This window comes from Heterodontus francisci, chromosome 1 (assembly GCF_036365525.1).
Source record: "Heterodontus francisci isolate sHetFra1 chromosome 1, sHetFra1.hap1, whole genome shotgun sequence".
Lineage (NCBI taxonomy): Eukaryota > Metazoa > Chordata > Chondrichthyes > Heterodontiformes > Heterodontidae > Heterodontus > Heterodontus francisci.
Window position 1 is genome coordinate 38,387,229 of NC_090371.1, and position 24,552 is coordinate 38,411,780.

The 24,552-nt window shown below is 43.3% G+C and overlaps 1 protein-coding gene and 1 pseudogene across 3 annotated transcripts in view; both read left to right on the top strand.

Moving 5' to 3' along the window:
- fgfrl1a (fibroblast growth factor receptor like 1a) overlaps window positions 1–24,552 on the top strand; it is a 357,680-nt gene that overhangs the window by 267,689 nt on the left and 65,439 nt on the right. The gene's annotated exons all lie outside the window — the stretch shown is intronic.
- LOC137377901 (U6 spliceosomal RNA) lies at window positions 9,358–9,457 on the top strand (annotated as a pseudogene).

The following is a 24,552-nucleotide window of genomic DNA, read 5'->3' on the forward strand; positions in this document are numbered from 1 at the left end:
TGTAGCTAAGTTAAATGAATAAAAATAAGTGTGGCGGGTTTCCATGTTGGTGTGACACTGGTGTGAGGGATTTATGCATAAAGCATTCATTGTTTGTGTGCTAACAACAACTTCATTGTAAACATAAATTTGTATTTGCTTTTCCTTAAAGCAGCCTAAAATGATGCAACCTAATTTGTGTCTTGTCTAACCTAAGAACATATCTGCATATACATGTCATTATTTCCTTTTATTGCACCTTATGTCATTATAGACTAGCAGCCACCAGAGATCTTGTCGTCGGCTGTCCCTCGATTCGAGGATGATGTCTACTCAGGGTCGTGAGTTTCTGCCATGGGTCTTCAGGTGACTGAACAGGCCGATTCTCGACCTGCAGATAGTGGGATCCAGAGTGCAGGATTTGCATCCTTTTCTTACCTTCTCTGCCACCACTCTGCCTCATCATTAAGATGTTTGGACTCAAAGCATGATGCAGCTTGACGGAAAAGTTGTTGCCATTTTGAATAATTGGTAGCAAGCTCCTCCCAGTCATTAATGTCAATGTTGCCATGCTTCAAAGAAAGCTTCAGAGTGACTTTGAAGCATTTTCTTTGTCCTCCCCTGGAACGCTGGCCATTTGAGAGTTAAGAAAAGAGGACCTGGTGGGGGAGACGGTTTTCGGCCATTCAGACACAGTGTCCAGTCCATTGAAGCTGGTTTTGCAGGAGTTTTGCGCGAATGCTTGTGGAGCTGGCTTTAAGAAGGACATGAGTGTTTGTTCGACAGTCCTCCCATTGAATCCGGAGGATGCGACAGAGGCATTGCTGATGGAATTTCTCTAGCGCTCTTATGTGTCACTGATGCACAGTCCAGGTCTCACTGCAGTACAGGAGTGTGGTGACAACAACTACTCTGTACACTAAGACATTTGTTGACTTGTGGAGGTGTTTATGCCAAACACTCGCTGCCGCAGTTTGTAGAAGGCGGAGTTGGCGCAGTTGATCTGTTGGATCTCCTGGTGAATCGTGGCCCTTTGAGAGAGGTGGTTGCCAAGGAATGGGAAGTGCTCAACATATTCTAAAGTCTCTCCTTCAACATATATGGGAGGTGGAATATTTGGCTGACCAGGTATGGGTTGATATGAGTTTTGTTTTGGCAACATTCAAAGACAGGCAGAATTGAAGAGATCAAGAGCGGCTTGCAAATCTGGTGCAGAGTGGGCAACCAGAAGTCTAAACTAGCCATCACCAGCAAATATAACTTCTTTCTTTCAATCTTCTGCACTTTCTTTCAAGGTTCAAACAAGACAACATAAATAGCATCTGATTTGTAATTCATTAATCAGCTTAGAACATTTGTATAAATTTTTTTATTTGCATGTCTTGGTCCTGTTGTAAAATGATGTCCACACAGGCAACTGAACTCCTTGGTCTTAGAAAGATGAGACAGCCAAAGATACTTCTAATGTATTGGACGAGAGAGCTCTGTGGGTTTTATTCGGGAGATAGGGGTAGCACATCTCTGAGAATCCCTAGTTTTATTCAATGTCATTATCATTTTCCTTAATCCATTCATTCAGTAGACTGCAGGCTGATATTCATTTTCCATGTATTTCTGCAAAAAAAAGACATAAGTAAAAAAGTAGTGCAATGTTGGCTGAAGTCATAATGTATTATATGTCCATGTTTAGTCCTACTACAATCTTGACTAACTCTCAAAAAAAATATGCTGAACATTACTTGTTAAGGCCTTGTTGGTGATGAATTCAGATACCACATAACCAATTAAAAAGTGCGTGTTTTACTCTAGGTCAGACCTAGGCCTAAAGCCTATCAGTATCAGCTGATTCGAAAGGTTGTGGGTTTGTATTCCCATCCGAGCACATAATTCATGCTGTCAGTTAGTACAGTACTGAGGGAGTGCTCCATTGTTAGAGGTGCTTTCTTTCAGAATAAAGTCTATAATTAAAGGGAGGGCACATTAGTATTGAGGTGGATATAAAGGATTCCATAGCACCATTCGAAGTAAAACAGTCAACATTTATCCATCAACCAATACCACCAAAGCAGATTAACTGGTCCTTTGTCTCATGGATGGCACCTTCCTGCTATTTTTGCCTTGGTCATCTAAAACTCTGCTTCCAGTCATAGAGTCCCACAGCATAGAAACAAGCCCTTCGGCCCACCGCGTCCTTGCCGACCATAATGCCTATCTATACTAATCCCACCTGCCTGCATTAATTCCATATCCCTCTATGCCTTGCTCATTCAAGTACCTGTCCAGATGCCTCTTAAAAGTCACTACTGTTCCTGCCTCCACCACCTCCTCACGCAGCTCATTCCAGATACCATGGGGGGTAGGGGGGGGGGGGGGGGGGGAATTGGGGAAGGATTTCCATTACATACTTGTTTATTTAATAAAAATCGGAACTACTGTACCTTTATAAATTTATATCTGTGTTCAGGGATTAACGCCCTTTAGAAATGGCGACGGTGCCTGCGCAGTGGCGCCGGACGCCATTGCCGGAGCCACGGCGGCCCCCCCCACGTTATCGGGGGCAGCTGCTCCACCCCCTCTATTTAAATGAGCCCCCACATGTAATATCGCGGAGGCACTTCCATGTCAGAAGGCCGCTGAGTTCAAAGCATGCCGCCGCAGAGCACAGCGCACGAATAAAATTCAGCCCAAGAAGTTAGTAAGCAAAATTAGAGCACATGGGATTGGGAGAATATACTGGCATGGATTGAGAACTGGCTAACGGACAGAAAACAGAGAAGGAATAAATGGGTCATTTTCAGGTTGGCAGGCTATACTGCAAGGATCAGTTCTTGGGCCCCAGTTATTCACAATCTATATCAATGATTTGGATGCGGGGATTAAATGTAATATTTCCAAGTTTGCAGATGACACAAAACTAGGTGGAAGTGTGAGTTGTGAGGAGGATACAAAGACGCTTCTAGGGGATTTGGAGAGGCTAAGCGAGTGGCCAAAAATTTGGCAAACGGAATATAATGTGGAAAAATGTGAGGTTATCCACTTTGGTAGGAAAAACAGAAATACAGAGTATTTCTTAAATTTTGAGAGGCTGGAAAGTTTTGAACTTCAAAGGGACTTGGGCGTCCTTGTTCATGAGTCACTGAAAGCTAACATGCAGGTACAACAAGCAATTAAGAAGGCAAATGGTATGTTCGCCTTTATTACAAGACAATTGAGTACAGGAGTAAAGATGTCTAACTGCAATTATATAGAACCTTGGTGGGACCGCACTTGGAGTATTGTGTGCAGTTTTGGTCTCCTTACCTAAGGAAAGATATACTTGCCCAAGAGGGAGTGCAATGAAGGTTCATCAAACTAATTCCTGGGATGGAGGGATTGTCCTATGAGGTAAGATTAAATAGACTGGGCTTTTATTCTCTGGAGTTTAGAAGAATGCGAGGTGATCTCATTCAAACATACAAAATTCTTACAGGACTCGACAGGAAGGATGTTTCCCCTGGCTGGGGTGTCTAGAACCAGGGGACACAGTCTCAGATTAAGGGGTAGGCCATTTTGGACTGAGCTGAGGAGGAATTTCTTCACTCAGAGGGTGGTGAATCTTTGGAATTCTCTGCACCAGGGGGTTGTGGAGGCTCAGGCGGTGAGTATGTTCAAGATGAAGACTGATAGATTTCTACACATTAAAAACATCAAGGGATATGGAGATAGTGCAGGAAAATGATGTTGAAATAGAAAATCAGCTATGATCTCATTGAATGGCAGAGTGGGCTCGAAAGGCTGAAAGATCTACTCCTGCTCCTATTTCTTATGTTCTTATGTAAGACATTGGAGGTGGATGGTACAAAGACCTGTAACCATCTGACATACATTACCAGTCACAGCAAAGGTTACCCTTATGGCTCGGGGTCATTTGAGGCAACCACGGGGGACATCACATGTGTCAACCATTTGTTGGCTTTTAAACATCAGATATTTTCTTTTCTGCATGTCTGAAAAGAGGAGACATTACGAGTAAATCAGTCTGCTTATTCATTTAAGACTTTGTCATTCAATGCAATCAGAATAGACAGAAACATTGATTTTAAAAAATTTGTTCTTTGAATATGGACAATATTGGCCAGGCCACATTTATTGTCCATCCTTGGTTGTGCTGAAAAAGTAATGGTGGGCCTACTCTTTGAACTGCTGCAGGCCTTGTGCTGATGGTGCTCCTGGTTAGGTAAGGATTTATCAAAGGACCCAGTGACGATGAAGAAATGGTAATAATATATCCCAAGTCAGGATATGTGTGACTAGGCATGGAACATGGAGGTAATGGTGTTCCTACAACATTGCTGCTTTCATTCTCCTTGGCAGTAGAGGTCGCAGGGAAGGGAGTTGGTGTTGTAATATCCAGGTGAGTTCCTGTAGTGCATTCTGTAGATCGTACAAACTGTGACCATAGTGTGCCAGTGGCGGAGGGATGAACGGTATGTCTAGCAGCAGGGGTGCCGGCCAGTGACTTGCTCTGTCCTGGATAGTATTAACCTCCTTCAGTGTTGCTGCAAGTTTCCATCCAGATGAATAGTGAATATTCCATCACATTCCTGATGCGAGCCTTGCAGATGGTGGTGAGGCTTTGAGTGTTCAGGAGGTGAGCCTGACATATGTAAAGGCTTGCAAACTCCACAGCTACATGAACAAACATTTTGACATTTATAAGGTAACTCGTGAGTAGCTGTCAGTTTCTTCTCACCGTTAATGTAATTTGCTTCTCAGAATCACATTTTAAAACTAGTGTTTGCCATGATTTTATCTGCAGACTGTAATTTATGATGAAAAAGGACATTTCTCCCTGTTTTTTCATAAAATAGGAAAGTTCAGCCCCAGATTTCCTTTGTCGTCACTTAGGTTTGTCAGCCAATAAAGTGACGGGAAGCATGAAATGATAATTACTGGGCTCCCCTCCAATAAGATGTTATTTTCCTCATTCAAGGTTAGCCTCACTTTGCAGTAAAATCACTGCATTATAAATCTTCACTTATTGTAATTACAGCTACTGCAGCTTGTGACACTGGCGCTGAATTAGGAGTATTGTGAATACCTACAGATTGCTAGTAGGTATTTACAGTACTGGTAGATTGAGAAAATGTTACAACCACAAAATTCTAAGAAGTGGGAATTGATTGTAAAATGTAGCATTATCAGATGACAAATGGGTACAGAATTATTAAAGGTCGAAGGACTAGAAAAAACATCAATGAACAGAAAGTGGCATTTTATCATAGCAGAACTTCTTATCACAAGACCTTTGGATCAGAAGGGTGTCAGTAATAGCCATAACTCTGAAATGCCAGTATCCATACCAGAGAAATGATGGAAAATAATTAGAAAAGTTACATTTGCTGTTCAACAGCATGTTTACAGATACAATATAAATCTCAGCTAATCAAAGGCACAAGATTAAAGGGCAGAAAAGACTGTTATTGATATTATAACATAAGCCTGAAAAGATTTGTATCAAATTTCTTTTTCTGCTATTTTAATAAAAATGTCAACCTATTTTTAAAAATGTGTTAATGCTGAGGTTAAAGTACTAGAAAGAGGAATTTGATATGAGCATGTCGAGCCTTTCTGTGATAACATTGCTGAAAGAGAAATTTCTACCCGAAAGTACATTATAATGTCCAGTAAAGTTTGGTCCTTTACATTACTGTCAAAGATCATGACGAACTGTGCAACACAATAATTGTGACAAAAGCAAGTAAGTCATTATAATCAAGGGTCCATCATGATGCTTGCAACTAAAATCTAATTTATTGTTTTATTTGTCCTAGTTATTTTGTTTTCTTGTTATGTCCTTCTGCACATTTTCTTTCATTCTTCACATTTTTTAAATGTATATCAAGATACAATGCTTGGGTCTTCGCCCTTTTCCCACACTATCCCCATATCCCGTTATGTCACGGGTATTGTCATGCTAGGTCCCCACCTGCCAAGAATGAGGCACATTAATATTGTCATGAACATTGATTTGAAACTGTTACTGGAGTGAAGAAATGACTTGTTAAACAGATCAGCTGTGGCTGGAAAAGACATTTGCATATTAACAGACAGTGTTTGGAAGGACAAAGCAGCTGTTCCCTGAAACATTCAACCCACAATGGACTTTTGATCACCAGACGTTGAAGGTGGGGGAGCTTGCATTCCACGTTGACTGCTAAGATGGCCTGATACGCAAATGGACATGGTCAAACGAACTAGTCACATGACTAACCTGCTGGGCAACCTGAGTTTTTTGAATTTGTACAAAGAGTTTGGCCAGTGTGTCTGTTTGCTCCTGGACTGATAAGATCTCTCTCCTGTCTGCTCCTATCTCTTTCTCACAAGCATCTGAATCCACTGAAGACACATGAACCCCAAGAGAGAAAAGTCTCCTACAGCGAACAAGGTTTAAGAAGAATATTGGGCCCCACTGAAAAACAAGATTTACCTACAATCAAGGACTCTACAGTGAGCTTGAAGATCCTGTAGCTTGAAGATGATGTATGTGTGAATCATGTATGCATGCTAGCATGGGTATGTCGTGTATCCGTAGGCGTTAACTGAATTAGAGTTTAAGTTTAATAAATTTCAACTATTCTTCTTTAAACCTAAGAAAGCCTATTTGTGCTGGTTTCTTTGTCTTATAATTGGAAAGTCGTGAATAAGGATTCACCAAAGGGGAGCTAAAAACATGGTGTGTTTAAAATTAAAACCCTGTTACGGTAAGACCAGGTGAAGGCTGAGAGGGAACCCTAGACACCTTTCACACCTGGTCATAACAGTATTTAGAAATCTGTCAATTTCTGCTTTAAACATACTCAATGACTGAGCTTCCACAGCTCTCTGGGGTAGAGAATTCCAAAGATTCACAACCCTCTGAGTAAAGAAATTTCTTCTTCAAGTGGATAACCTCACATTTTTCCACATTATATTCCATTAGCCATGCCTTTCCCACTCACTAAGTCTCTCCAAATCCCCTTGAAGCCACTTTGCATCTTCCTGAGAACATACATTCCCACCTAGTTTTGTGTCATCCGCAAACTTGGAAAATTTACATTTGGTCCCCACATCCAAATCATTGATATATATTGTGAAGAGCTGCGGCCCATGTACTGATCCTAGCAGTTTAACAAACAACGTCTTCTATCGCTAGTGTCCACCTGTTCTTTTCCCAAAAGTTTTATGGGCACCCAGAATAGTTTTTTGCCACTTTGGGAGGTAACTGTTCACATATAATACAGATTGCCATTGCAAATGAGTGGTCAGGAGACTCCTCTCCTAGATGATGGTGCTTGTATTACTCTGAAAGGAAGTAGCAGAAAATAAGTTTTATTACAAGGCTGAAATAAGACTCAATTCCTTCTAAAGATGGTGACAGCTCATGCAGTGACTGGAAAATGGTGAAACTCAATACTTGGATGCGCAAAGTAGGCTTGGCTTAAATTCAATCTAAAGATACCCCTGCCCAGTGAACTCGTAACCAAATCTAAACCACACACATAACAAAAAATCACTTCGAAAGACAAGTGCAGGTATAAACACCCATCTGATTGAAAAGAGAATGCTGCAAATTCTTACAAGAAACTAAAACTAAAACTAAATCAAAGAGGGCAGTTTTCATGTGGGCTTGTCTTTTCAATAACATGCTCAGTCTCTATTCATAAAATGCTTTGGTGGAGAAGTTGGTCTGTGACAGGACTTCGACCAGTTAATGAAGTAAGCACTTTTATGACAATTTGCGGTTGCTTTTCTGTTTCCAAGTTTTTAATGAGTGTAATCTTCCTTGCCATTGGTACCAAAAAGCCGCCTTTTTCTAGAGCACTGAAAACACTGAGCTTTTTAGTGCCATTCACTGTACGAAAGACCAAAAGAAAACAGCACCACAATCTTTGCAGGGTGGTACCCATTTCAAAGGGAAGGGAGAGCAGCAAGTATGTAAGATATTTTAATTCAGTAAGTCCCATTTCTCTCCTTGATGTTTGCTAAAGTTACATTGAGCAGCTGCAGACAAGTACATGGGCGAAGAGACCAAAGAAGCCCATGACATTACAGCATTTACCGCTTTCAGATCCAGTAATTTTTCTCATACACGAGGACAGATGTCAAATGCTTTCTGTTTGATGTATCTTGCTTGCTTCATATCTTTAACAAATTATTTTAACTCTGATTCATGAGAAGCCTATATACCTAGGCAGTTCAGTTACCATCTTATTCCCATTGGAAACCCAGAGTCCCACTCTCACTGATCAAGGGCACAAATAAGCCACAGCTCTAGTCTTAACCCTGTCCTTTCCCATCTAAGCCAGGCTGCTTCTAAAATATGGGGTTCTCATGACTAGAATCTTCTCACACACCCGTCAAGAAACTCAGCAAATTGGATTGTTGACAGTTTTATTTTGCGACTCATACATTACCTGTGCTTCTGCAATATTGGTATTTGCTAAAGATCACAGCTCTCAGATTAATTTGTTTCTTTAATTGCACTATAATTACCACATCATTGACAACTTGCAGGCTTTTGTTTTATGGACTATTAGGTTTGAAAGCCCATCAACTGAGATTACTTGATCCATATACATTGCTGCAGTACAGATTTATGAGGAACAGGTATTGAAGGCCTTAGACAAGGGCTAAAGTTAAGTAAAAGGTTAAATGACAATTCAGAGTGCACTTTTGTGTGATAAATGGAAATGTGTTGATTCTGTGATTCTGTGAAAGCAGATTCTTGCCTGGTTATGGGCAAAACCCGTTTGATCTCAAAGGTGTCAGTGCCTCAAAGCCGTACCCAATTGTGAGGTGCTGGTAGAGGGGATGGGATGAGGGGCTTTGATTCCAGAGAGTGTGAAGACTTCAAATCACAGCCAGATCCATGGGTGTTATAGACAGAGTTCCTGCAGAGGCCTCATCAGTTTGCCTTGCTCTGCCTTCCATTCTTGGGTTACTTATGTTGTCACAGCACAGTTCAGTTTTAGTGCTGTCCTGTCTGGTGCACTCACATCTCTGATACCCACCGGCTGCTCCTGCCAATCACAGCGCTGGAATTCCAGTCGAGCTCAGCGGTATGAAAACGCTAACAGCGATGAAAATCCATCTTCGCAAACAAGTGTCAGTAATTCTGAAATAGATAACACGAGCAACAGGACTTTTCAAAGATAATTTTAGGTTTTATCCTGGCAAATGACAACTTTAACTTTTTGTGGAGGCAACTTTGGAGTGTCTGCAGTTTCAAATACGTAGTGCACCTTCTGTCGAGTAGAAGTTACCGTTGGTGATATTAGCAGATAGATACTCAATACATTCATGCGACTGTCCTCTGCTAGCTATTTTAACATGCTAAAGGTCTCTTTGGAGATGTATGTGCTCACTTTGGCAGCTCGTATACTAATATTTGAATGACACAGAGAAGATTAGCATGGTCCTTGGGCAAGGACAACATGCAAATTTGTCAGCCATTTTAACGGAGGCATTCAGTCTTTGCTTTAAATGGGTTCACGCCTCTGCTAAACAGTGGACAAAGGAAATGCCACTTGGATGCACTAAACATTCATCCACTGCTTTCACCAGCACTGATTCCAACCTTCATTTGTACTGCACTGAACATAACTCAAGAAACAGCACTGAAAAGGGCACTGCAAACTCACTAAGACTTATTTAGGTTTCTAAGTACTAGCTGTAATGACTTTTGTCACTTATTTTGCTGAAAAATATATCCATTATTTACCTTATTTCAGTCATTACATCAGAAAGCCTAAAGGGTTAACAAACACTGGTATTTCAGGATCAATTCATTATGCAGAAATAGATTTAATAAATGTTCCTTACAGATGCAACCTGTTTTCTAACTAGGAAGGTGGGCGGGGGGGTCACATAAAATTAGATGATGCGCATTGCCTGGGTGTTTTATATCTTCAGTTGTAAAGCACTCCAAATGCAGTGAAATTTCACTGATAACATCCATCACTCTGTACATTGCGGACTTCATGAGCTTAACCATACATGCTTTGATTGTGCCCTTCACGTTCCCGTAATGCAAACTGGAGACATAAGTTCATGAAAAATGATACATTTGCTAAAAAAAAAAGCAGGAAATAGTTTCGAGAGTTATGTCAGGCTACATTTGCCTCACATTTTTAAAATTCTGTTGAAACCTTAAGCAGAGGTGTTGAGAGATGAGCTTAAGCTATGACTGCAAACAGCTGGCGCAGGTGGAAAAGGAACTATGCATAAAGCCACTGCGATGAGTACTTCAGGACGACACTCTTAAAACACCCGCTGTCTTCTCTGCTTTTCTTTCCCAAGAAGGTGCTATCTTTCATGGGTACCAGTAGCTCCCTGCTGGAAGAGGGCATCACAGCTGAGCACTGTCCTGTGCTCAACCAATGCTCGTACACATGCACTCGCCAGTAGTGGTCATTCATTAAGTGATAGCCTTGTTGATGGTTCTCCCCCATAGCCCAGAAATGGTATTGCAATGGAGTCAAGGAGAGGTGCTTAGTTTCTCTTTTGTTGGAGAAGATCATTGCTTGGAACTTGTGTGGCATGAATGATACTTGCCACTTAACAGCCCAAGCCTGAATGTTGTTCAGGTCTTGATGTATGCGGGCATCGATTACTTCAGTATCTGAGAGGTTGCAAATGGAACTGAGCATTGTGCAATCATCAGTGAACAGCCTCACTTCTGATCTTATGATGGAAGGAAGGTCATTGAAGCAGCTGTAGATGGTAGGGCCAGGGACACTGCCCTGAGGAACTCCTGCAGTGATGTCCTGAGGCTGAGATAATTGGCCTCCAACAACTACAACCATCTTCCATTGCGCTAGGTATGACTCCAACCATTGGAGAGATTTCCCTCTGATTCCCATTGACTTCAATTTTGCTAGGGCTTAATTTCTGGGGCACACATCAATCCAGAAAACATCCATTTACACTTTGGTTCAGTTGGTAGCACTCTCTCTGAGTCACAAGTTTCCAAGTTCAAATCCTATTCCAGGACTTGAGCACAAAAATCAAGGCTGAGACTGCAGTGGGTGCTGCACTGCTGAGGTCAGAGGTGCTGTCTTTCAGCTGAGATGTTAAACTGAGGCTCCATCTGCCCTTGCAGGAGGATATGAAAGCACTATTCGAAGGGGAGTTATCCCTGGTATAAAAATAGAAAGTGCTGGAAATACTCAGTAGGTTTGGCAGCATCTGTGGAGAGAGAAACAGAGTTACCGTTTCAGGTCTGTAACTTTTCATTAGAACTCTGGGCAATATTTATCCCTCAGTTAACATCAGAAAAAATGATTATATGATCATTATCACATTGCTGTTTGTGGGAGCTTGCTGTGCACCAATTAGCTGTGGTGTTTCCTACAACAGTGCAAAGTTCTTCTTTGGCTGTGAAACATATTGAGATGTCGAGTGGTCATGAAAAGTCCTATGTAAATGCAAGTCTTTCCTTTTAGAGCCCCTTGATGCACATTTGGTCAATTGCTGCCGTGATGTCAAAAGCAGTCATTCACACCTCAACCTGTGGAATTCAATTCTTCAGTCCATGTTTGGACCAAGGCTGTAATGAGGTCTGGAGCCAGGTGGTCCTGACGGAATCCAAACTGAGCATCACTGAGCAGATTATTGCTGAGTAAGCGTCGCTTGATAGCGCTGTCGACGATACCTTCCATCACTTTCTGACAATTGAGAGTAGACTGATGCGGCAATAATTGACTGGACTGGATTTGTCCTGCTTTTTGTTGGCAGGACATAACTGGGCAAGTTTCTACATTGCCGGGTAGATGCCAGTGTTGTAGCTGTACTGGAACAGCTTGGCTAGGGGTGAGGTTAATTCTGGAGCACAGGTTTTCAGCACTACTGCCGGGATATTGTCAGGGCCCAGTGCCTTCAGCCGTTTCTTGATATCACGTGGCGTAAATCAATTTGGCTGAAGACTGACATCTGTGATGCTGGGGACTTCAGGAAGAGGCTCAGATGGATCATCCACTTGGCACTTCTGGTTGAAGATGGTTGCAAATGCTTCAGCCTTTTCTTTTGCACTGACATGCTGTGTCCCGCCATCATTGGGGATGTTTGTGGAGCCTCCTCCTCTGGTTAGTTGTTTAATTGTCCACCACTATTCATGACTGATGTGGCAGGATTGCAGAGCTTTTATCTGATCTGTTGGTTGTGGGATTGCTTAGCCCTGTCTATCGCATGCTGCTTCTGCTGTTTAGCATGCATGTAGTCCGGTGTTGTAGCTTCACCAGGTTGGCATCTCATTTTTAGGTGTGCCTGGTGCTGTTCCTGGCATGCCCTCCTACAATTATTGAACCAGGGTTCATTCCCTGGCTTGATGGTAATAGTAGATTGAGGGCTGTTCTTGGCCATGAAGTTACAGATTGTGGCTGAATACAATTCTACTGCTGCTGATGGCCCACAGTGGCTCATGGAGGCCCAGTTTTGAGCTGTTCTGAATTTGTCCCATTTGGCAAGTTGGAATGCCACGACACAATGGTGGGTATCCTCAGTATAAGACAGGACTTGGTCTCCACAAAGACTGTGCGGTGGTCACTCCTACCAATACTGTCATGGACAGATGCATCTGTGACAAGTAGATTGGTGAGGATAATGTCAAGTAGGCTTTTCCCTCGTGTTGATCCTCTCACCACCTGCCATAGGCCCAGTCTGGCAGATGTGTCCTTTATGACTCAATCAGTAGTAGTGCTACTGAGCTACTCATATACGAACATATGAATTAGGAGTAGAAGTTGGCCATTCGGCCCCTCTAGCCTGCTCCACCATTCAATACGATCATGGCTGATGTGTTGTGTCTTGAATTCCACACTCCCATCTACCCCGATAACCTTTGATTCTCTTGCCTAACAAGAATCAATCTACCCCCACCTTAAAAATATTCAATGACTCCGCCTGCACCACCTTCTGAAGCAGAGAGTTCCAAAGTCGCACAAACCTCTGAGAGAAAAAATTCTCCTCATCTCTGTCCTAAAAGGGCGACCCCTAATTTTAAAAGAGTGCCCCCTAGTTCTGGACTCCCCCGCAAGAGGAAACGTCCTTTCCACATCCAGCTTGTCAAGACTGTTCAGGATCTTATATACGTCAATCAAGTTTCCGCTCACTCTTCCAAACTCCAGTGAATACAAGCCCAGTCTGTTCAGCCTTTCCTCATAAGAAAACCCACTCATACCAGGTATCAATCTAGTAAACCTCCTCTGAACCGCCTCCAACGCATTCACATCCATCCTTAAAGAAGAAGACCAAAACTGCACATAGTATACGAGATGTGGTCTCACCAATGCCCTGTATAACTGAAGCATAACATCCTTACTTTTATTTTCAATTCCTCTTGCAATAAAGGATAGCATTCCATTGGCCTTCTTTATTACTAGCTTTACCTGTATACTAATTTTTTGTGACTCATGCACTAGAACACCTAGATCCCTCTGCACCTTGGAGTTCTGCAGTCATTCTCCGTTTAAGTAATACTCTGCTTTTTTATTCTTCCTGCTAACTTCATATTTTCCCACTTTATACTCCATCTGCTAAATTTTTGCCCACTCACTCAACCTTTCTATATCTCTTGGTGATGGACATTGACATCCCTCACCCAGAATGCATCCTGTGCCTTTTCTACGCTCAGTGTTTTTTCCAATTGGTGTTCAACATGGAAGAGTACTGACTCATCAGCTTAGGGAGGACAGTAGATGGTAATCAGCAGGAGTTTTCCTTGCCCATGTTTGGGCTGATGCTGTGAGACTTCATGGGATCCAGAGTCAATGCTGGCGACTCCCAGGGCTACTTCGTCCTGGCTGTATACCAATGTGCCGCCACCTCTGGTGGGGCTGTCATGTCAGTGGGACAAGACACACTCAGGGATAGTGATGGAGGAGTTTGGGACATTGGCTCTAAGGTGTGATTCAGTGAGCTGACTATGCTGGTCTTTGGGACAGCTCTCCCAATTTTGGCACAAGTTCCCAAACGTTAATGAGGAGATTTTTCGGGGTCGACTGGGCAGGGTGTGCTTTTGTCGGTTCCAGTGCTTTGATTAATTCCTGGTGGTTCATCTGGTTCTATTATTATTTGTCTTTTCTGTAGCGGTTTGATATAACTGAGTGACTTGCCAGGACAATTCAGAGGGCAGTTAAGAGTCAACCACATTTCTGTGGGTCTGGAGTTACATTTAGTACAGGCTGGGTAAGAACACCAGATTTCCTTCCCTGATGCGAGATGGGCTTTTACGACAATCCAGTCATTTCCGTTATCATCATTCCTGAGACTAGCTTTTTATTCCAGATTTATTAATTCATTGAATTTCACCGCTGCCAGGGTGGGGTTTGAACTCATGCCTCTTGCACATTAGCCAGGCCTCTGGATTACTAGTCCAGTAACATTACCTGTGTGCTACCATTCCCGTAATCCGAAGAATGTTACATACGGCAAATGGAAACTGCAGAGGAGTAAGAGTGAAAAGACGATTGATATGTATTATGGCTGCCTTGATAATTCCCACCACCTGAAAGTTAAGCAGCTTCTGGCTCTAAAAGTGGAAAACATGATGCTTTGATATTTTGCATCGTGCAACCCCTTTCAGTGTTTTACTTCAGTGCACATGTCATTAATATGCAGCCATATACTTAAAATTATAGACGGATGAAAGCAGCTTTAACACAAGAAGACTTTTTGCTAAATGTTTGCATGACAGAACAAAGTTATTTTAAAGTGACATTTCCTTTTGTTTGATGTGTTTATCTGTGATGCTAATGATATAATTCAGGTGTACTTTTATTGTATTCACTCAAGCGTAACCAAACTCAGTTGGCGCCAGCTCTGTCCTCTCTATCAAGGTGCTAATGATAATCTAACCTCAAACACAATGAGGTATGAGAGACCAACATGCTTTATGAAAGAGCCAGTGAAGTTATGAAAAGAGATTTGCTGGTTAATGATTTCATTCAACCAGAATCGTCATGTATTCACAAACAAGACAGGATTATCGTGTTGGTTCATAAATACCTGCTCCCAGGACTGGAGTTATCAATCATGTTGTAACTAATGCTTGAATATGAAGTCATTTTTATTGAGCTTGAAAGGAGTTGCTGCTAAATTTGTCCATAATCTGTGTCTGGTGATCGCAGTCTCTGTTAGTTTGATGTTATCTCAAGGCGGCGGGGTGGGGGGGGAGGGGGGGGGGAGGAGTGGCTGGGTGGGGGGATGCTGGATTACAAGGGGGAGGAAGTTATGCTTCAGTTGTTCAGACCCACATCTAATGTACTGCGTTCAGTTCTGGGCATCACACCTCAGGAAGGATACATTGGCCTTGGAGGTGATGCAGCACGGATTCACCGGAATGATACTGGGACGTAGAGGGTTAAATGATGAGGATGGATTGCACAAACTTTTCTTATATTCCCTTGAGTATAGAGGATTGAAGAGTGATCTAATCCAAGTGTTTAAAATGTGAAAAGAATTCAATAGAGTAGATAAAGAGAAATTAGGTCCTCTGCTGGGGGTGTCAAGAATAAAAGGTCATAATCTTAAAATTAGAGCTGGGTCATTTAGGAAGGAAATCAGGAAGCACTTTTTCACACAAACGGTATTAGAAATCTGTAATTCTCTCCATCAATAGGCAATAAATGCTGGGTCAATTGAATCTTTCAAGACAGCGAGCGATATATTTTATTAGGTAAGGGTAACAAATGATATGGAATTGAGGTACAGATCAGTCATGTCCTAATTTACTGGTGGAGCAGTCTCAAGGGGCTGAACTGCCAACTCCTGTTCCTAACATTTTTATATTAAATAAAAACATTGGTTTGAAAATTTCCCTCAGTGCAGGCAATGCAACATAGCACTCAACATTATTTTGTAGTTTTTGGTCATTGCCATGGGCAGGAATACAACCTGCTGAGATCTTAACACTTTGCAGCATTGTGTGTCTAATAGAGATTAATAACCTCAGTACCTCACATATATGGATGAAATAAAGGGACTTACTTAACAGAAGCAAAGTTGAGTTTGAATTTGGGAGTTCTGTGATCATGATGTGGGATGAGGATTGGTTGACAACACTGTTCATGGTTCAATAGGTGTCACATGCACCCTTTCACCTCTGACAACTTGGCTCAAATACAGCCAAAATACTTTGGGTAAGCATCCTGCATTAGTGAAACAGAACAGTCTTGTATTGTCAGTTGGCACAGCCGACAACAAAGTCGCTGAGAGGGGTAAGAATGATAACAGTTCAACTGTGATACATAATGGGTGATGGTCCTTGCAGTAGGAGATGGTCACTGCACGAGGGCAATATTGTCTCAAGGGCAATTAGGGATGGTCAATAAATGCTGGCCTAGCCAGCGATGCCCACATCCCATGAAACAATATTTTAAAAAAACTAGGGGGTGGTCTGTGCACTGGGTGATGGTCTGTGCACTAAGGGGTGGTCTGTGCACTGGGTGATGGTCTGTGCACTGGGTGATGGTCTGTGCACTGGGGGATGGTCTTTGCACTAGGAGGTGGTCTGTGCACTGGGTGATGGTCTGTGCACTGGGTGATGGTCTGTACACTGGGGGATGGTCTGTGCACTAGGTGATGGTCTGTGCACTGGGGGATGGGGGATGGTCTCTGTTCTAGGAGGTGGTCTGTGCACTAGGGGGTGGTCTGTACACTGGGGGGGGGGTGGTCTGTACACTGGGGGGTGGTCTGTACACTGGGAGGTAGCCTGTGCACAATAGGATGGTCTGTACAATAGGGGGTTAGTCTCTGCACTGGGAGGTTAGTCTGTGCACTGGAGGGTTAGTTTGTGCACTGGAGGGTTAGTCTGTGCACTAGGAGGTGGCCTGTGCACTAGGAGGTGGCCTGTGCACTATGGGATGGTCTGTACACTAGGGGGTTAGTCTGTGCACTGGAGGTGGTCTGTGCACTAGGGGATGGTCTGTACACTAGGGGGATAGTCTGCTCTGGGGGGTTAGTCTGTGCACTGGGGGGGTAGTGGTCTGTGCATTAGGGGTTAGTCTGTGCACTGGAGGTGGTCTGTGCACTAGGGGATGGTCTGTACACTAGGGGGATAGTCTGCTCTGGGGGGTTAGTCTGTGCACTGGGGGGGTAGTGGTCTGTGCATTAGGGGTTAGTCTGTGCACTGGAGGTGGTCTGTGCACTAGGGGATGGTCTGTACACTAGGGGGATAGTCTGCTCTGGGGGGTTAGTCTGTGCACTGGAGGGGTAGTGGTCTGTGCATTACGGGTTAGTCTGTGCACTAGGGCTTGGTCTTCTGTTCTTAAGTTTAAGACATGCTTTGGCTTGAAGAATAGAGAAAGCTGTTCTCTGTAGTTGTCCTGTAGCATAAGCTGACTCGGGTTCTTGATGCTGAAACCAAATAGCAGAATAGAAAATATCTTCCATTCCCGAGTGTTAAGACCAGGTGAGAAAGAGGGCTAGGGTTCCCTTTCAGCCTTCACCTGGTCTTACTGTAACAGGGTTTAATTTTAAACATGCCGTGTTTTTAGCTCCCCCTTGGTGAATCCTTGTCCACCGCTTTCCAATTATAAGGCAAAGAAACCAGCACAAACAGATCTTCTTACGTTTAAAGAAGAAAGATTGAAATTTATTAAACTTAAACTTAAATTCGGTTGACGCCTACAGGTACACGACGTGCCCACGCTAGCATGCACACGCGATACACACATGCAGATAGAGACAGAAAGAAAACAAGAAATAAAGTGGAAAGGTTTGAGGCAATATCTGAGGAGGTTTTTTTGTGTTACGGTTCTTTGAGCTCACTGTAGTGTCCTTGACTGTAGGTAGATCTTGCTTTTCGTTGGGGCCCTGTATTCATCTTAAACCTTGTTCGCTGTAGGAGACTTTTTTCTCTTGGGGTTCATGTGTCTTCAGTGGATTTGCAGTTCCGTGAGAAAGAAATAGGAGCAGGCAGACAGACAGGAGGTCTTCTTCAGTCCAGGAGCATTCTGCTTTCTGCAGGCTCTCAGTTCAAACTGTACAATTCAGAAACCCCCAGGTTGCCAAGCAAGTTAGTCATGTGACTAACTGGTCTGACCAAGTCTTGGCTCTGTGTATTGTATCATCTCAGCAGGGAATGGAATGCGCTTCCCTGCCTTCAATGTTCGTTAGTATGTAAATGTATTTTTTCCAGCCAAGGTCTGGCAGTCCTTGTAACAGGCCTTCTCTTCTTCCCAGCAACAATTTGAAATTTAATGTCCATGTGGTGAAATTAATATGCCTCATTCTTGGCAGGTGAGGGTCTGCATGACACCGAGCAACAACATTTTTCACCTTGGAGAGCTCACACACACGCTCAAAAAATGCTTTCACAATGTTATCATTGATTTCCAGTAGTTTCCTACATCATGGGTGTAACAACTAAACAAATCCAAAAAGAGAGTCTTTATGACTTGGTTGGTTTAGTCGTGTTGAATTCCCTATTATAATATTATTATCCATTTACTATTAGGCTTCATCATAGGCTGTCACAGGAACTGCTTGCCAGCAGCATCTCAAAAATAGAATAAACACTTGCTTAATGGAACCATTTCCAGTAGCCGCAGCAGTTGGTACAGAATGTTCTTAATACAGATTGTCTTTGCTGCAAATAAAACAAACTGTTAGTAATATAATTTTCTGTAAGCCAAGATTATTTTTAAATCCTACCCTGTAAAATGCTACCCAGTATCTCTCCTACAGTTCTGAAGAAAGGTCACTGACCTGAAACATTAACTCTGCTTCTCTCTCCACAGATGCTGCCAGACCCGCTGAGTTTTTCCAGCACTTTCTGTTTTTATTTCAGATTTCCAGCATCCGCAGTATTTTGCTTTTATCTCTCCTACAGTACTGCCCTGTGAGGTGTACCTTTTATATTCCAGAGAATACAAACCTAGAGCTGAATTTTCCTGGCCTTTTGGGGACTGGTTGGGAGGTGGGAGGGCTGGCATAATGGGGAGCCTGCCGTCTTCCCACTTACATGCCATATTGCCAGTGGTAGGAACATTGGCGGCTCGGATGCCTGTAAGGAGGCCAATTGAGCCATTTAAGTGGCCAATTAAGGGCCACTTCCCACCTCTGTGGGCATTTTGGCATCTGGGGAGGGCCTGCCCCGCATGGGAAGGCCACACCAGTGAAACTAGACAGCCTCTCAGTGGGTTCCGGTGGTGGGGGTGATGGGCATCCTTTTATGGGCACTCCATGGCCCATGGAGGGGCCCCCAGTGGCAAGGGCTGCGCTTGCAGCAATGGCGCCACCGGTGCTCAGTGACACCTGGACCCCGATCGCAGGGGCCTGTCTGCCTGGCCCTGGCAGCCTGGCCCTGGCATCCCCCCAACCCAACCTACCAGTCTTCGAGGGTGCCCAGCCATTGAGGTGCCCTCTCCATGGAGCTGCAGCCTCAGCAACGGCCACCGCTAGTGGTGCCGCTGGTGAGGTTGCTGAGCTGCCAGTCCTCCGATTGGTCCAGCAGCTCTCTGGGATGGGCTGCTGTCCTTAATTGGACGGCTGGCCCGGCAGCAGCTCCTTAATTGGCTGCCATCGGCTGAAGCAGGGTTGCCTCCTGCTTTCAGCCCTGGGGGGAGGAGCTCCCCATCAACAGCAAAATTCAGCCCCTAGTTTATGTGTTTTCTCTGCTCATAATCTAACTCTTGGAACCCCAGTAACTTTCTGGTAAATCTGCACTGCACTCTTTCAAAGGTCAATCTATCCTTTCTAAGGTGCGGTGTCCAGGAACTGTACACATTACTCCAGTTCTAATCAGTGCTTTGTAGTCAGCTGATACTCACAATCTAGGTTCACATTGCTCACGAAGATGGCAATGTAGCCGCAACGTGTGCCCAAACCAGGAGGCCAGAGACTTGCACAAAATTGGGTCCTTGGCCTCATCTAAATAATCTGGATTAGCTGTGGCACCTTCTGTGCCTCCACAGGCAACTCACTCTTCAAGGATGATTTTCAGATAAGTGCCTGAAATTCCTGTTCCTCCTGGTTCCATATGAAAATTTGTAAAAATACTCAAACTCATCTTTCTGCTGATGGCCCGTAGTAGGCCACATCCATGCCAGGTGAAGCTGAGCAAAGCAGGCCCAACGCCTGCCCCACTCCTTGGGACACCAGTTTCCAGAGGGGTCCTAAGGTAGAAGTTGGGCCCATCATTTACATATGTAAGGGGTCTAACGCCTGTTTTACGCAGCTGGCAGGGAAACCTGAAAAATATATAACATAATTTTGGGTCTGGAATCTTTGAGGCATCCTTGGGAAGCTGGGCGTTAGTCCCCAAAACTGGACCTTGTTGTGCCCGTTTGACTGCCATAATACACTACACTATCTACCCTATTGTTTCTATTGATGGATAGGCACAGCTTTAAACGTATTAATTAGTTCAGGGGTCGGCAACCTGTTTAACAAGAAGAGCCATTTAAAAAAATTTTGTCAAAAACAGTCGCCACACTACCAGAAGGACGTGGAGGCTTTGGAGAGGGTACAGAAGAGGTTTACCAGGATGTTGCCTGGTCTGGAGGGCATTAGCTATGAGGAGAGGTTGGAAAAACTCGGATTGTTTTCACTGGAACGACAGAGGTGGAGGGGCGACATGATAGAGGTTTACAAAGTTATGAGTGGCATGGACAGAGTGGATAGTCAGAAGCTTTTTCCCAGGGTGGAAGAGTCAGTTACTGGGGGATATAGGTTTAAGGTGAGAGGGGCAAAGTTTAGAGGGGATGTGCGAGGCAAGTTCTTTACACAGAGGGTGGTGAGCGGCTGGAACTTTCTGTCGGGGGAGGTGGTGGAAGCAGGTACGATAGCGACGTTTAAGAGGCATCTTGACAAATACATGAATAGGATGGGAATAGAGGGATACGGTCCCCGGAAATGCAGAAGGTTTTAGTTTAGGCAGGCATCAAGATCGGCGCAGGCTTGGAGGGCCGAATGGCCTGTTCCTGTGCTGTACTGTTCTTTGTTCTTTTGTTCTTTGTTTTGTTCAAATGCCAATAATAATGAAAAATGAGATGAAGCCACACTTCAGTAACATTTTAAAGGTTTTTACAAAAAACGTTGTTAATTGACTGATACTTTCTCACAAGTACCCTGTTACTAAAAGTTTAAAACAACGAAACAAGCCATTTAATTGCCAACAAACTGTGTTTGAACGATTAAGGTCTGGAGCCACATGAGTCCTTAAAGAGCCGCATGCTGCTCTGGAGCCACAGGTTGCAGACCCCTGAACGAGGTATTGGCAGCACCCTCTTTCTGTCTTAAGGATTAATGAACTATCGTAATACACAATGCTTCAGGAAAACAGACTGACATGAGTTTCACAATGTGATGGGCGGAGATAAAGCTTGTGATAGCTATTGGAGCTGGAATGTTAACTGCCTGATTGGACATCTGTAGTGGTTTACTGGTGACCATCAGGAATCAGAGTGTGGTTTCATTTGTGGTTACGAGGCTCATCCTGGCTCAAGTACAACACAGACTGCGCTGCTCATTAAAACGTCTCCACTATGTCCCTCACATATTCTCAGGTGGCTCAGCAGTCAGTGGAGAACCCTTGCAGGAAATGTTGGGCCCCAACCAGATCACTTTTCAGAGGTTTGTAAAACTGGGATGAGACAGTGAATGGACTCCTGACGCAAATGGAAAGGAAAGATGTATTTATTGCCTGAGGGAACAACATAGGCTGCCTTTCAATAAACACCATATTGTCCTTGTTCCTCTATTATTCTCTTCCACAGTCAGTTGATCTGTCAATATTGGCCATCATTGAAAATTGTTACATTTGTTGCATTTTTAGGTTAGAATTTAGCTCCCTTCAAGTGCAGACAATGTCCTTTGGTTCTACTGTTCTGGAAAGGTAAAATAGCTTGTCATGTTCAACTTAATCTAATCCCTTTAGAATCCTAAAAACAGCAACCATATTACCTTTCAATCTTTTCTTTTCCAGTGAGAAGATGCCTAACTTATGTAATATCTCACTATCCAATCCCTCCATCCCCTCAATCACAGCAGTGCTTGCCTTCTAAATCCTTTCAATAGCTGCAATATCCTTTTTGTATTGTGGTGACCAGAAATGCGCACAATATTCCAAGTGCGGTTGCACCAATGATTTATAATGTGGCAGGATGACCTCACTGTTTTGGCTCAATATCGACCTTTTAATACATCCCAATATCTGATTTGCTTTGCTCACTGCCATTGACTATTGTTTGTGATAGTTTTAACATATTGTCAAGCAGATCCCCAAGTCATTTAATTTCCACTACATATTATTTTCTTTCCATTGAAGAAGTTGTTCCTTCCTTGATATTTAGACCCCATGTGAAGCACTTTGCATTTCTCTGCATTGAATTTTAAGTTCCACCTGACAGCCCAAGGTCAAGGTCACAATTGGTGGGAAAGTGAGAGGTAGTAGGCAGCGGCCTGTAGTTCTAATGTAGGGTTGTGAGGAGCACTTCTCCTCCTCCTGAATCCACAATCAGACAAGTATTTTTAGCAAACTTACCTTTTTGGTGCAGCAGCCCTTTAAGGACCACCTGCTAGGACATATCGAGATGTGGTTTTCCAGAATGCAGCCAAACTTAGATTGTATGGGGGGCCTCAATCACTTGTTGAGCCCCTTATTTAGAAATGCATAGACCTAACGCCTGTTCCAGGCACAGGCTTGGACCTTTTCTCTTTGCTTATACCAATATGGTGTCTGGTGCACTTTCAGCTTGTAATGAGTGCGTATATCCTGCCTGCCATATTGAAGGCTTAGGAAGCCATTTAACTCCTGAAAAATGAGCACAGTGTCATCAAATTATAATGTCATTGAGATTCATTAAAAATCCTGGTGGGAAGGGTTTTAGGTTAAAGTTTATGCACTTTGGGGGGGGAAGGTCAGGCGGACAAGGTAAATGTTTTGGGGAGGGAGAGGGCAAGTAATTAATTTTATGGTTATGGGGGGGGTGTGGTGGGAGAAGGGCAAAGTAAATGTATTTAATTTTTTTACTCACTGTTTCTTTAAATATTTAACTATAACAGTGGGGCTCGAAGCCCTTTAAAAATGGTGTCAGCGCCTGCACACTGGCAGCTGGCACCATTGCTGGGGACAGCCAGCCCGCCTTCTCCACATGATTCCGGGGGGAGGGGGTGGGGTGGGATGGGCTGCCCTGGCTATTTAAGTGAGCTGCCGCACTTAGGATTGTGGCGGCTCTGCACCGTGTGGCCTGTGTGGGTAGGGCTCCATTGTTTCCGCCTGCCGCTGATTTCGGCAGCGGGAGTATAAATTTCAGCCCAATGGGTGTGAAAAGCTTTACTTTATCAAGGTGAAATGAGGATGAATGACATCCGGATTCCATTGTCTAACAATGGCCTCACCATGAGAAACCATTTATGAAGACAATGGAAAGAGAAACTATGGTCACATGATAGAAACTAGGTTCCTGATAAGGAACTTTAATAAAGGTATATCCTGGGTAGACAAAGGAGATCTATCTATGCCACCGAAGAGAAAGAACCCTGCCTAAGATTAGCAGCTTTGAACTACATGTAGGCAATGAGTGTTATTTGGCCTTGAACTTCCTACCTGAGAATTTATATCAAGACTTTGCCTTTGGCCTTTGGCTGGAATATAACAGGAGCAGCTTGCAACAGCACATCCATCTTTCTGAACCTCCCAACTCCTTCTTGAGTGAACAAGGGAAAATATTACAGGCCTGAACCATTTCAAGTCTTCACCCCGGAGAAAAGCAGGTTTAACAGAGAACTCTTTTAAATCATCAGACCTAATGCATGTTTTCTTTATAATCTCTATCTTTTCTTGTGTGTGTGTGTATCTGTATGAGTGTGAGAGTGGGTGTTATTGCGTATATTTCGGGTGTTGTATAATAAACATTTATCTTTCTTTCAAACTTATGAGAAAACCTGTCATTTGTCTGTTCTTGATAATTAAAGCTCTCGAGTTAAAAAAAAAACACCTTTAAAAAAAAACGCTGTCTTCGGTCAGTCGAGAGGTGGAAAAGGGGGAACCATACCAATCATCTCTCTCCTGTCCGTAACAATCCATATTTATATTGTGATCCTATTAACCGAACAAAGACCTTTGGGACAATTTTGCACTTTGCTGCCTTGTATGTGACTTGTGGGAGCGGATCACCTGTTGTTGGATCCACCCTATTTTCATCCTGTTAAAATTACAAAGTATAAAATTATCTCCCGCCTTCTCTCCGATTTTACCTTACAGGTGAAACTAATTGTGCTTGCTCCTTTCAAATACAATTTAGCAGTAGCTATTGCCTTTGGGATTTCCAATAAACAGAATGTTCTGCATAAGGATATACGATTATTCCAACTGCATTTTTAATCATGGGAACTGAGCAATTGTTGATGCCATTAGAACTTGGATATGTTTATACAGAAACTGTACCTGACCTGTGTGTATGGTTCTTTATGGTTTACTTGCTTAAGCTGTTGGTTTGTTAAAAGATTGGAGGCAATCAAGCTATCATTGTGAACAAACAATATGGCCAGCCACAGCAATTATATATCCAAAGTGACGAAACCATGCCTTCGTTTTTGATGCTTTTACTT